Source organism: Zootoca vivipara, chromosome 10 (assembly GCF_963506605.1).
Source record: "Zootoca vivipara chromosome 10, rZooViv1.1, whole genome shotgun sequence".
NCBI lineage: Eukaryota > Metazoa > Chordata > Lepidosauria > Squamata > Lacertidae > Zootoca > Zootoca vivipara.
Window position 1 is genome coordinate 53,987,744 of NC_083285.1, and position 14,018 is coordinate 54,001,761.

The following is a 14,018-nucleotide window of genomic DNA, read 5'->3' on the forward strand; positions in this document are numbered from 1 at the left end:
AATTTGGGGTGGGAGAAATGAGCTTTGGTAAACAATTGCTTTCTGCTTCAAAATGTACGGTACTAGATGTGATACCTAGTCCATTGTCTTACTGTAATTTGGATTCCTGGGAATTTCAGCTATTTAGGTTGGATATAAAGCGTTTGAGTCACACGTTTTTCTTAGTTCAACATTAAAAAGAAGGAGGATACTGGAGATGTCAGATTAAGCCACAGAATGAGAGCTAGCCTCACATTTTAATGAATGAAGACAGGCATTTTGTTGGGTAGACACCATCTAGAGAGATACTCTTAAAGAACAAGCAAAATGCACACCATTCTGGGAAAGTGGAAAATGTGGCCTATTATCTCTTAGAGCAGTGTCTTTCAACATTTTTAGCTTTAGGGAACATTTTAATTTGCCAAGGAATTCTTGAACTTCTTTTCATGGAAAGCCAGAGGATTCTGGACTTGTTTTCTGGTGTGCACACGGAGCCAAAGCGGATGACTTGCCAATCACACAATTAGCAATTGTGTGAATGACTTTTTAAAAATAAATTGCAGGCACAGTCTCCCCATTTACAGTGGGATCCTGGAATTGGAGGGGTACGTAGGGGAGGCTTTACCCCTTTGTTCTCTTATGGTCCCAGTCTGGATTGGGGACCTTGCATCTACATTCAAAAATGTTCCCAGTGGGGTAAATTGATGCTCTCCCCACCCCCCACAATACAAATTGTAGGGGTAATGCTGTTGCAATGTATAACTTTGCAGAGAACACTCAATAAAAACCCAATTTTAGGGTCTTGATTTAGATTGAGGGCTCTGCACCTGCAATTTACTTTTAAAAACAATTATCACACAGTTGTTTGATTTGTGTCCCATCTTGTTTGGCTTTCAGTTCATGTGAGGCACTGACTAAGATGGCTGAAAATGACAGTGAGGCACATCCAATGCTCTCATTGTTGGGGTGATCTGTAGCTTTGGACGCTGGCAAAGCTCCCTTTGAGGGGAAACGTGTCTGCCATTATTGATTTTTTTTAAAACAAAACCAGGGAACCCATTATAAGCTTTCAAAGTGTTGGTGCTGACCTTCAAATTCAATTCAAAGTGTTGGTGCTGACCTTTAAAGCCCTAACTGGCCTCGCCCCAGTATACCTGAAGGAGCGTCTCCACCCCCATCGTTCTGCCCGGACACTGAGGTCCAGTACCGAGGGCCTTCTGGCGGTTCCCTCGTTGCGAGAAGCCAAGTTGCAGGGAACCAGGCAGAGGGCCTTCTTGGTAGTGGTGCCCGCCCTGTGGAACGCCCTCGCATCAGATGTCAAAGAGAAAAACAGCTACCAGATTTTTAGAAGACATCTGAAGGCAGCCCTGTTTAGGGAGGCTTTTAATGTTTAATTGATTATTTTATTTTATTTTTCTGTTGGAAGCCACCCAGAGTGGCTGGGGAAACCCAGCCAGATGGGCGGGGTATAAATAATAAATTATTATTATTATTATTATTATTATTATTATTATTATTATTATTATTATTATATTCATTATTATATTATATACATCTACAGTTCCCCAGAGTGCATATTGAAAACCACTGTCTTGATCAGGAGAAATTGGGCGATGTTGAATGCTCCCCAGTGTGTACAAAATAATGTTATGCTTATCTCACAAATTCGAATTGATTTAATCAGTAGATGAGTTGCTAAATCCGTGTGACTAAAGTTGAAGGGCTAGTTTGTTTTTTTAAAAAAACTCGTTTGTGTTTCTGTCATATGGAATGAGAACAGAACACGTTGTCTCAGCAGAGGTATGAAGACATGTGTCAGATGAAGAAACAGAGATGTATACGAAAATGAGAGAGAAAGAGAGAGAGAAATAAAACCTCATTAATGTTGACATTGCATATACTAATAGTGTACACTGTGCTGGTATTTATGTAACCAAAACCACACCGCCCATTCACAGGAGGGAGGTAATAGCAGTGGTGGAATGTGAAGGGGCACGGCTGCTCACCAGAACAAGGATGGGGAGAGGAAATTGCTGTTTGTAGCATGAGTGTGCATGCACTTGTGGGCTGCCACCAACCCTTTGTTGCTGCCCCATCTCTGACCCAGAGAGCGATATCACAGCCGATGACAGGATGCTCCACCCTCCCCCTCATCTCATGTACCACTGCTGACCAAGAGGCTAAAAGCAGTCCAAGGTTTGCAGAAGTACAAAAGACTTGGCACCAGAACAGTCCAGTGAGGAATTGGCATGCGAAGTAGGCATGGAATGTGAACTGACTATTTGGGAGGAGGGAGATAATTGAAAACTGGGAAGGGAGGATAGCATAGAGTAAGTACCCTGGAAAAGGGCCCTGAATATCCACACTCCAGTGTTTTCTTGCAGACCCCTATACTGAAGAAAGCACTAAGCTTCCACTTAGTGTTAGATCTGTAATATTTTCCCTTTCATGGTCTATTGCACTAACATGCTATTTGTTAATGAGCAAGAGCGCCTTTAACTTGCTTCAAATGGGTTAATCAATTAAATCTTTAGATGTTTAATCTATCGATTTAAAGCTTGCATCCCTAGTTTACAAAAAGTACACGTCAGATCTTTTCCATATTGTATCGTGAGACTTGGTGATTAGCTTGTCTGGTTAGTTGCCACCAGAAAGAAGATTCACGCCCATGGAAGGGAGAAGACCCTGCAGGAAAATAAGAGTCTTGGGCAACAATAGTATTGATCCATCACTGCATTGGGCAACTGCCCCTGTCTGTTCTTAGCTTCCATTGTGGCGGTCCACCTTGGGCACCTGATCTCACCTGTCAGGGATGCTGTGGCTGTGGATTTCCTGCATTGGCAGAGGGTGACATTTGAGATCCCTCCTAACTGTATGATTCTGTGTTACACAAGAAAGTTTAGCCTAGAGGGACATTCCTTCACACACTTTGGGAAATAATCTGCCCCCTTCCCGTCCCCCCTCCTCAGAGCTTACTATGCCTCTGGGAGCCAGGAGCTATTGCTTTCAGCTCTTGATTGCTGGGTCCTAAATTTCCTTGGGAGAAAATGGTCCGTGCCTCAGATTGACAGAGAACTGGAACTTAAATCTAAAATGAAAAATGTGCATGGCAGCTAATTTCTATGTTGGGTTGAAAATGGATAGATCTTGTTTGTTGTTCCAAGGTTCCCCCAGGAAAAGGGAGGTATGCTCTGCTCCGAAAACTGATACAGGCCTAGAGTATTGAGGGGGCTAAATATGACTGCTCACAAAATGACTGAATAGCGATCAATGATCTCTTTTGTTTTATTTCTAACAACACAGTCTTGCGGCACTCTCCTCAAACAAGAATTTGTAGCCACTGCAAAGCAAGAATGATTCCCCTCTCTTGTTTATAATTTTGCTCCAAGGGGTAGCCTGGTAATAAAATGGTTGAGCAAATAATGAGAGTAGGGACGTATAACATTATTGAGAACTTTCTTTAGCAGCAATTTCGTCTCTTGCCAAGCACAATATTCATTTCTTGGATTTTGTTTCCACCTCTGCTCTTAAGTCTCAGGTATTGAATTAGAATAAGACGAGGATATCTAACCAGTGTGGTTGGGGGCAATGTACCCATAGGTATGTAGTGGTCCTTTAAAGCTTTCTTTGGCCTTCTTTTCCGAATGAAACATCTTTTAATAAAAAAATTATGTGCATGTAAATGCAGAGGACGGTGTGACAGTCTCTACCAAATTCTGGAAAAGAAGCAGTGAAGTGGCTAGAAGCCTTTACATAGCAGTTGGATGTTGTTAGACCTGAGTTTCAGGGCCAAGTTACATGTTGTGTGGAAGATCTGTGACTGTCTCCCAAATTTACAAATTCTCATATTTTAAATTGTACTCTTGTGCTTTTGGGGGAAAAAAATCTTGTATAAAAGCTTGCATTGCATCCCTCCGGTATTCAAGAAAAGGTTTTGATTTCTTTCTTTTTTTAATTAAATGCTGATTGGGAGGGTGGCCAGTTTGACTTGGGGAGGAGCTGCTTAACCCTTACTCTCATGCTGGTTTCCCAAACAAATTCACTTTGCCCTAGGCTACAGGTATTCCTATTCTCCCCACTCTCACCTAGAATACAACAACCTCAAGCGAGGGAGTTTTGACTGGGAGGGATTTGGTATGTGATTTTTTTATTATTAAAAAAACTAGCTGGGGGAGGGGGGAGAGGGAAGGCTTAAACGCATGCGCACACACATGCCGGCACTGCTGCTCCAATCAAACTGACAGCCCCCATGGCTGTATTTAATTAAAACAGGAGGAGAAGGAGAAACGAAAATGTCATGAGGTCCCATCATGGATCTCTTGAGTTAAGTTTAGATGGCAGAGCAGAGGCTCAAACTCCTGAGCCCAGATGATGCAACTTTCTTTGCCATAAAACCAGGGTACATATTGGCAACTGGTTGCATTTCAATATCCATGGTTCTCTTTGATCTCTGCAAACTGTCCACTCTTGTCTTGCAATTATTTGGAAAACCAGTAAATGTGGGTGCCCTGGAATGGAGTAAGGAGCTATTAATAATTAAAATTTAAAACGTTTCCTCAATTATTCTTCCAGGTTTTGCAGGTTAGCCAGGCAACATCCTGAAATGTTAAATAGCAAGCCGGTAAGATTTTAAAGTGCTTAGCTTTTATTAGATTAGCCTTCCCCAACCTGGTGCTCTCCAGATGTTGTTGGACTACAGCAGGGGTCAGCAACCTTAGGCCCATGGGCCGGAAATGGCCCGTGGAGGTCATTTGACCGGCCTACGAGCCACCCCTGAACTGAGCTGCCTGCTCACGTGCTGCGCTAAACCAGTGCAATGCGGCGCGGGGACTCACTTCTGTGGCGCTGGAAATCGTGTCTGCACAGACGCTGAAAATTGCAAGCGTGTGCGCTAACATGGGCGCACAATCCAGCCCACGGAGGGATCTCTGCAGGACTGATCCAGCCCAGGCAAGATAAATCTTGCTGACCCCTGGACTACAGCTCCCATCACTCCTGATTGCTGGCTTCATTGGCTTGTTGTAGTCCAACAACCAAGTTGGGGAATTCTGGACTAGAGCAGGACCAAATTGCCGGTTCTGCCATATTCCTTAGCATTGATGAGCATGAATTTTTTTTAAAAAAACAAAAACAAAACAAAAACAAACTCACATTAACACAATAGCTGTAGTACACTAAACAAACTTTCACTGATTTCAGAAGGATTTGCTTCCAAATAAACAGGTTCAGACTTGCATTACATCTGCCTTATCTCCCTAGCTGCTAAGATTCTGCTTAAATAACAATACAGTAGCTGTATCACATACAGTGGTACCTTGCAAGACGAATGCCCTGCAAGACGAATTTTTCACAAGATGAATTCGTTTTGCGAAAAATTCGTCTTGTGAATCGCGGTTTCCCATAGCAATGCATTGAAATTTAATTAATGCGTTCCTATGGGCAAAAAAAGAAATTTCAATGCATTCCTATGGGAAACCGCGGTTCGCAAGACAAATTTTTCACAAAACGAAGTGACTCGCGGAACGAATTAAATTCGTCTTGCGAGGCACTACTGTATTGGTGAATGTTCAGGAGAAGGTACTAGAGAAGGTACAATGCTAGATGCATTGCCTTGACACTCAAGGCTGGTGTTCTGCTTTTTAAAAAGAGTTCTTATCTCCTAGCTTTGAAAGAACTTGTTTCTCAGAAAACTCCCCTGCTGAAAACAATAGTTGGTTTCTTCGGTATTGCTAGTGTAGTTTCAGAGTGTCCCCATTAAATGCCCATATCACAATGAGCAAATTACAGAAGCGCTCAGTTATTGTTTCCTGGTGAATGTGCTTAAGTCATCCCCCCCCCCCCATTTTATCAGTCCTGGGAACTTTCCCTCTTGTACAGGATCCATGGATTTTGCAACTGTGATTGTCGTAAGAAGGCACAAATTTATATGGTAGCAGCGACTTAATCCTAACATTGCAACTTTGATGTTAGCCAACGGTGCTAGAAAACTGCTTGCTTATCTAGCTATCACAGTTTTGTCCCAAGAGCACACAAAGGAATGAGGTTATGTGGGTGGTGCTGTGGGTTAAACCACAGAACCTAGGGCTTGCCAAAGGACGGCGGTTCGAATCCCCGTGATGGGGTGAGCTCCCGTTGCTCGGTCCCAGCTCCTGCCAACCTAGCAGTTCGAAAACACGTCAAGTAGATAAATAGGTACCACTACAGCGGGAAGGTAAACGGCATTTCCGTGCTACAGGTAAGTAGCCGTGTTGGTCTGACGTAGTCGAAACAAAATAAAAAAAATCCTTCCAGCAGCACCTTAGAGACCAACTAAGTTTGTCATAGATATGTACATGCACACGAAAGGTCATACCTATGACAAACTTAGTTGGTCTCTAAGGTGCTGCTGGAAGGCATTTCCGTGCGCTGCTCTGGTTCGCCAGAAGCAGCTTTGTCATGCTGGCCACATGACCCAGAAGCTGTACGCCGGCTCCCTCGGTCAGTAAAGTGAGATGAGAACTGCAACCCCAGAGTCGTCCATGACTGGACCTAACAGTTAGGGGTCCCTTTACCTTTACCTTTACCTTTAATAATCCCTATAAGTATTCATGCCCATGAAATGTTTGATTCTCAGTGTTTATTTACAAGAACGTCAGTGGTGCCACAGATAGTTGTAGTATCTGGCGCTTCCTGATGGCATGCTTGGGGTTATCAAATCTGTCCTCATAAGTGCCTCATGGGTGCCAGGTGCCTGTAGTGGATTCAGATTGACTTTATGGTTCATCTGACAACATTTAGGCAGGCTGGTACTATAGCCTAGAATAGATCACACAATTGACCCACAAAGTTTAGTCTGCTGAACTTGTTTGAGAAACCAGAACCAACTTGTTTGGGCAGATCATGCCACAGCACCTTTCCGTCCCAAGAGGTGGTGCTCTGCCTCTTGGGGCTTCATTGGCATTCTGCAGAATTTGATCTTCCACTGCCTATGACCAGCAATGGAGGGTCAAACATTTGCTGTTAATATGGTATGCTCTGCTAAAGGAAAGCAGCTATGGCGCTGCTGTACATGTTGTATGATGATGATGTTGATGATGGTCTTGGGAGCCTGTATGTGTGTGTGCTTAATATTCATAGAATCATAGAATCATAGAGTTGGAAGAGACCACAAGGGTCATCCAGTCCAACCCCCTGCCAAGCAGGAAACACAATCAAAGCATTCTTGACATATGCCTGTCAAGCCTCTGCTTAAAGACCTCCAAAGAAGGAGACTCCACCACACTCCTTGGTAGCAAATTCCACTGCCGAACAGCTCGCATTTTGTCAAGGTTTGCGAGAGATCAGTTTATCTAAATAATGCATATCAGTGAATGTGAAGTTTTGTGGTGGTTATGGGATCTTCAGGTCACCATGGAATGTTTTGTGATGGTTGGGGGTCTAGCACTTGATATTAAATGATACTTACCTATTATTTCTCAAAGGCACATATTTGTATTCACCATGTCCTCCTTAAAAAGGAAATTGCTTACATTGTAATGGGCCAAAATATGATTTGATGCCTTTGGGGGGAGGGACTGGAAGTAAAAAGAGAAATGGATTTTGTAGCCATTTTACTTCACCTCTTTTAATAGCATTTTGTTCGATAGCAATTAAAATTCATAGTGTGATGAGGATGTGAGAATAGAGTTGAAAATTTTATGAGGTTGTGACCCTTTAAAATCACAAAAGAGCTCTCTCCCTTTTTCCGCAGCCAAGTATTCATTTGAAGAGAATATATTATTATTCACTTGCTTCTAGGGGATATTTTCTTCCTAACCTCCTATTACGAATGCTTATTTGGTGTGCTGTTGGCCTGATCTAGTCTTTTTCCATTTTATTTTTTTCAATTTACTCCTGGAAATTTGAATTTCTCCATGCCTCTGACAAATCATTGGTAATACTGTGAACATGACAAAGCCTCTACTTCGATGAAAGCCTTATGCGGTTTCCCCTGCAATTGAAGTCAAATGCAATCCCTCCACTTTTATACAAGATGTGCTTTCTGTGGATAACTGCTTAAGAACGCCCCCCCCCCCAAAAAAAAACCTGGCACAAAAGGATTAAACTGTATCATCAGTTGAAAACATATGCAAATTTTATTTGCAAATGACCAGAATTTGATCCTTAGATCATATTCCTTTAAGTCTCACCAGCTGATTCCTGCCCCCTCCACAACAAGTGGTTGCAGATTGCGACCTCACTTGAATGTGAGAGAATGGGGGTTGGCACATTGCTCTGTTATGAATGACCACTGGCAGGGCATGAACACTTACCCTCAGTTCTCTGAACATAAAATGGGGAAAGTTGTGACCTACCTCAAAGGGTTGTTGTAAGGTAGGCAAAGGATTGTGACATTCTTGTGCCTTGTTGTTGTTTAGTCGTTTAGTCGTGCCCGACTCTTCGTGACCCCATGGACCATAGCACGCCAGGCACTCCTGTCTTCCACTGCCTCCTGCAGTTTGGTCAAACTCATGTTCGCAGCTTCGAGAACACTGTCCAACCATCTCGTCCTCTGTCGTCCCCTTCTCCTAGGATTCTTCTCTTCTCATGAGGTGGCCAAAGTATTGGAGCCTCAGCTTCACGATCTGTCCTTCCACTGAGCACTCGGGGCTCATTTCCTTCAGAATGGATAGGTTTGATCTTCTTGCAGTCCATGGGACTCTCAAGAGTCTCCTCCAGCACCATAATTCAAAAGCATCAATTCTTTGGCAATCAGCCTTCTTTATGGTCCAGCTCTCACTTCCATACATCACTACTGGGAAAAACATTGCTTTAACTATACGGACCTTTGTCGGCAAGGTGATGTCTCTGCTTTTTAAGATGCTGTCTAGGTTTGTCATTGCTTTTCTCCCAAGAAGCAGGCGTCTTTTAATTTCGTGACTGCTGTCACCATCTGCAGTGATCAAGGAGCCCAAGAAAGTAAAAATCTCTCACTGCCTCCATTTCTTCCCCTTCTATTTGCCAGGAGGTGATGGGACCAGTGGCCATGATCTTGGTTCCCCCCCCCCCATTGTGCCTTAAAAGTGCTTTAAATGTGTTGTCAAAAGGGCATGATCCAGCCTACATTGTACACCTTTAAATACTGTAGATTCCATTGGGATAGAGTTAAGCATGCTTAAGGTATCTCCTGTTGAGATTAAAGACACTTGTAGCTGCCCTGCTCCATTTATTAACAACTTTTATCAATGAATACCGAGGGTACTGCAATCTGGAGGTATTGAAGGCTGAGGTTAATTGTAGTCAGGCTTGTTTTTACCTAAACAGATCTTATAACAGTGATTTTCAGGTGGCTGCATGAATTGTAATGGGTCATTTGCAACCTAGTCTGACGGGCATCAGCTCTTCTGGGTCTCAGGCTGAAATCTTTTCCATTACTGGCGATGCCAGAGACTGGGTCTTTCTACGTGCAAAGCATGAGCTTTACTCCCGAGCTGTGATCCCTCCTGTATAAGACTTCCATTCTCTGTGCTGCATCAGCAGCCTTGAGGTGGTAAATTTCCATTAGCCATTTTTGTGCTGTGCGAAAAGCTGCTTCTTTCTGTCGCTCCTGCATCTACTGCCAATCAGCTTAATTAGGTGACCCTGAATTCTAGTACGATGCAAGGGGGAGAAATGATGTCTTTCTATTTAGCCTCCCATGCCGTCCATAATTCTGTCTTTCATATTCTACACATTCTCTCTCTCTCTCTCTCTCTCTCTCTCTCTCTCTCTCTCTCTCTCTCTCTCTCTCTCTCTCTCTCTTCTCTCTCTCTCTCTCTCTCTCTCTCTCTCTCTCTCTCTCTCTCTCTCACACACACACACACACACACACACACTGTCCTAAGTAGCTATTTATTTTCTAAGCTGACAAGTCCGAAAACCTCCAGCCTTTCATTCTAAAGAAAGTGCTTCAACCCCTTGATCATTTGGGGAAGTTGGTGTACTCACGTAATGTATCCAGTTTCCTCAATTCATATGCTCTAAGAACTTCGGGCTGAACTTTCTGAGCAGCTGACTTCCCTCCACTTGGTACCAAGGCAGCATCTGAAAAAAAATGCCACACACTAATGTATGCTCCAATTATTTGCATTTTGGTTGATAGCCTGTTGTGCAGAGTGGTCATGTTTCCTACTTTACAGAGGATAGTCCACTGTTTGAAGGAGTTATCTGTTTGTTTGTTTGTTTGTTTGTCGGTCAGTCCGGTCCAAGCCCATTTGAAACTTGAAGGAAACTAGAACCCTCAGAAGGGAGAGCAGTAGGGCACTGAAGTTGCCCATCAGCACTCAGGCCACTAGGTGTGTTTCTGCTTAAATTTGCATCTATACATATAAATCAGCATATGGAAATTCTTTGAAAATCTATTATCTTGTTTTCTGGTGGCACATTTCCTGTTGTTGTTGTTGATGATGATGATGTGCAAGCATACCGTAGCTGCCAAGTCGCCCATTTTTCGCAGGAAACCCCCGGATTTTCATCCGTTTCCCGCTGTTATGCCGAATAGAAAAAAACCCCGGAAATCCCCCGGATTTCCTACCTGCCAGAGGGGCTCCATTTTGGGTGCCGTTCTGCCCATGTCTGGGCACCGGAAATCGGGCAGAGTGGCACCGGAAGTAGCTTCTACGCATGTCCGGACATGTGTAGAAGCGACTTCCGGTGCCGCTCTTCCCAAGTCTGGGCACCGGAAATTGGGCGGCGCCGGCACCGGAAGTTGCTTCTACGCATGTCCAGGCATGCATAGAAGCGACTTCCGGTGCCGCGCCACTGCTGATCCTGCATTTTTCAGCGGGAGACTTGGCAGCTAAGTGTGCAAGTGAGCACCCTGCTCTTACGTAGTCCCCTGCAGAAACACATCCAGGAGCAAATATATGGAGCCTTGCAGGAATCAAGTGTGAAACAGTCTCAATTCCCACATATGTTTAATAATGGAGGAAATAAATAATGCCATTTTACCATTTGGGGTTAGTTCCTGTTTCTCTAGCTCTCTGATCAGATAAAACATAGTTAAATTCCTAAGCTTTGCAAACATCCTTTCTTTGAGATTATTCTTATCCAGAGTCAGACTTTGAACGTTTAGCTGTTTGCCCATTAATATCAAACACTCTGAAGAGAAATCAAATAGCAAGTTTGATTTCATAAAAAGTCAAGATACTTGGATGCTGTTGCTTTATAATAAACACAAATAAAAGCAAAGGAATGTTAGAGAACAAAAGCAGATTAGCTTCTGGTGCTTTCTGCAGGGACTGTAGATTTAGCAGCGACTGTAGATTTAGCAAACAGCTCTTTGGGAAGAAAATTATATTTTGGCAATATGTAAGATAGAGTCAATATATATGGATAATTTTGTAGGGAAAATAACCTTGCATGTTAGTTTAAATGGAGCAGTGTTTGTTGTTATTTTAAATATGGAATGGTTTAAGGAAACACATGAAAATTGTATAAAAACTATATTTGTAATTAAAAAAACTGAACGAGAAATTCAGTGTGAATGTTTTATTAAAAAAAAATCTATTGAGCGTATTACGAGACTTTTGATTCATAAGATCATATTAACTTGGTGGATTTAACTAATTAAGAGTTCACTATTAAGGCAGATTATTGTAGATTTTCCCCCGTTTCCTTTATAAGCCCCAAACAGCTTACATTAAAAAGAAAATGCTCCAGACAAAATGCTCCAGTTAAACAACAATACATTAAAAAGCTAATACATAATTATAATAACAATGAAGCTAAAAATTATATTAAACCATGTTAAAAACCAATTCAGTTTCATGGGAGAGAGGCAGTAAAAACGGGGCAAAAGAAATGACGTGGTTCAATATTATGTTAAACCATATGTTAAACCATAGGCAAATAAGTGTGCAGAAGACAAGAGCAAGCAATAGCAAAAAAGACAGAGCTATATCTTATAATTACTAACAGAATGTAGTGTACTTAACTTATTTTTTCCTCATTATGTGGCATGTGGGAACAGAGCTTTCGTCCCATTGTGAATAGCAAGCTTGTGGGGTGATACCCAGCTCTGAATTGGTACATTACGGACAAAAGGTTAACCCCCCCTCCAAAAAAAATAATATCCCATGATCTCTCTCCCCTCGTCTGCACCCTGGATATTTAGTTGTTATTTGAAAAGCTCTGTGGCACCAAATGGATAGTCAGAAAGGGCTAAAGTCTTAGAAGTGTCCTATATTGTACTGAGTTTCCCAGCCAGTATGAGGTAGACTAAAGTTGAGGATCTTAGTTGAAGGAGCATTTTCTTCCAGATTTAAAAACTGTTTGCCAAGGGCAATAGTCGAAAACCTTGACCTTGGACAATTTCCCCAGGAACTATGACTTGGGATCACACCCATGGGGAGCTGCTTCACTCATTATTTTTTCCAACACGGAAGTTCTGTGATGGGGAGAGTATTTTACAATATATTTTACAATATCTGAAGGGCAGAGTATATATGCGTGTTTGTATTCTTTTGTCCTGGGTACACTGACTACCTGGTTTCTATAGCCATGGTGGAAGCTACTCTCATACAACTTTATGTAATGCAGAATTACAGTTCCCGCCCCTGACAGTTAAAACCAAGAGTAGCCACCATGGTGTCCTCCAACTGTTGCTAAACTAAACCCTCCTGTAGAGTTGGTGAGAATTGTGGTCCAGCAACACCTGAAAAGCACTACCTTGGCTACCCCAATTTAATATTTGCATCATAAAATTGAACTTCTGGAGTTGCCTAATATGTTCTGCAGGTTTTCGAGAACCAAAGTGCAACTAGATGTTGCCAAGAGGGAAGGAGCAGGAACCACACTGAGTGTCTTGGCACTTTCTCCCTCATAACATTCAACTAAAGGATGAGGACCCCGGGATGAGGAGGACTCTACCTCCCATCAGATCCAGCCAGGCTGGCCAATTATGATGGCAGTTGCACATATGGAGAGCCAGAACTCTAATCTTTCTTCACCACTGAGCTAAGCTGGTTGGAGTTGATGGGAGTTGGAGTTCAGTAACATCAGAGGGCCAAAGGTTCCCCATCCCTGGTCTAGCTTAACGGAACACCTGACGGGATGTCACCTCACCATGTGTTACCCTGCCCCCTGCCTCACATCATTGACTTAGGCAGTGGAAGCTGGGCAAGATGTAATGAAATTGCAGCATGCATTGTGTTAAGGTAGTTACTGGTATGTTGAAGAGTGAGCAAAGAGACACTGAGGAGTAATGACTCCATCTAGCAATATCTTGCCCCACTGTGAGAGAAGACCAGATACAGTGGTACCTCTACTTACAAATTTAATGCATTCCGAACGCACATTTGTGAGTCAAAAAAATTTGTAAGTCGAATCCCATAGGAATGCATTGGGAGAAAAAATTTGTAAGTCGAAGCAACCCTATCTAAAAATTCGTAAGCAGGGTGGATAAAAATCAATGATTTTTTTAAAAAAATCAAAAAAATCGGATTTTTTTGATTTAAATCGGATTTTTTTGATTTAAATCGATTTTTTTGATTTAAATTGGATTTTTTTTTAATAAAATGCTTTTTGAGGAAAACATATTACCATCCAAAGGTTATTCCATCATGAAATTGTTGTTGTTTAGTCGTTTAGTCGTGTCCGACTCTTCGTGACCCCATGGACCATAGCACGCCAGGCACTCCTGTCTTGCACTGCCTCCCGTAGTTTGGTCAAACTCATGTTCGTAGCTTCGAGAAAGCTATCTTTATCATGAAATAAAGATTAGTTTTTTAATTATGTAGTATAAGGTTGTATATGTTTAATTTTGGGGGTAAATAAATTCCATTAATCCATTCACAATGTCATGCTCTTCCAGAGGTTTTTGTAAGATTATTGGGCAGTTTCTCTGCCTACAAGATATTATCACAGGTGCTTGGTTTACTTTTGCAGTTCTCAAAACTGAATTTGACTCAACAGAGATCACATGCCTCTTCTTCACAGCAAAAATGTTATAACATGAACAGAGTTGAGAAAAAGACCTTAATCCTATTGTTCTACAAACCTATGAATACAGAAGCAACCCCTTCAGTGCTAAGTTTCAAGAA

The 14,018-nt window shown here is 42.3% G+C and overlaps 1 protein-coding gene across 2 annotated transcripts in view; it reads left to right on the forward strand.

The window, feature by feature from the left end:
* Positions 1–14,018, forward strand: part of TMTC1 (transmembrane O-mannosyltransferase targeting cadherins 1) — a 159,376-nt gene that overhangs the window by 78,636 nt on the left and 66,722 nt on the right. The gene's annotated exons all lie outside the window — the stretch shown is intronic.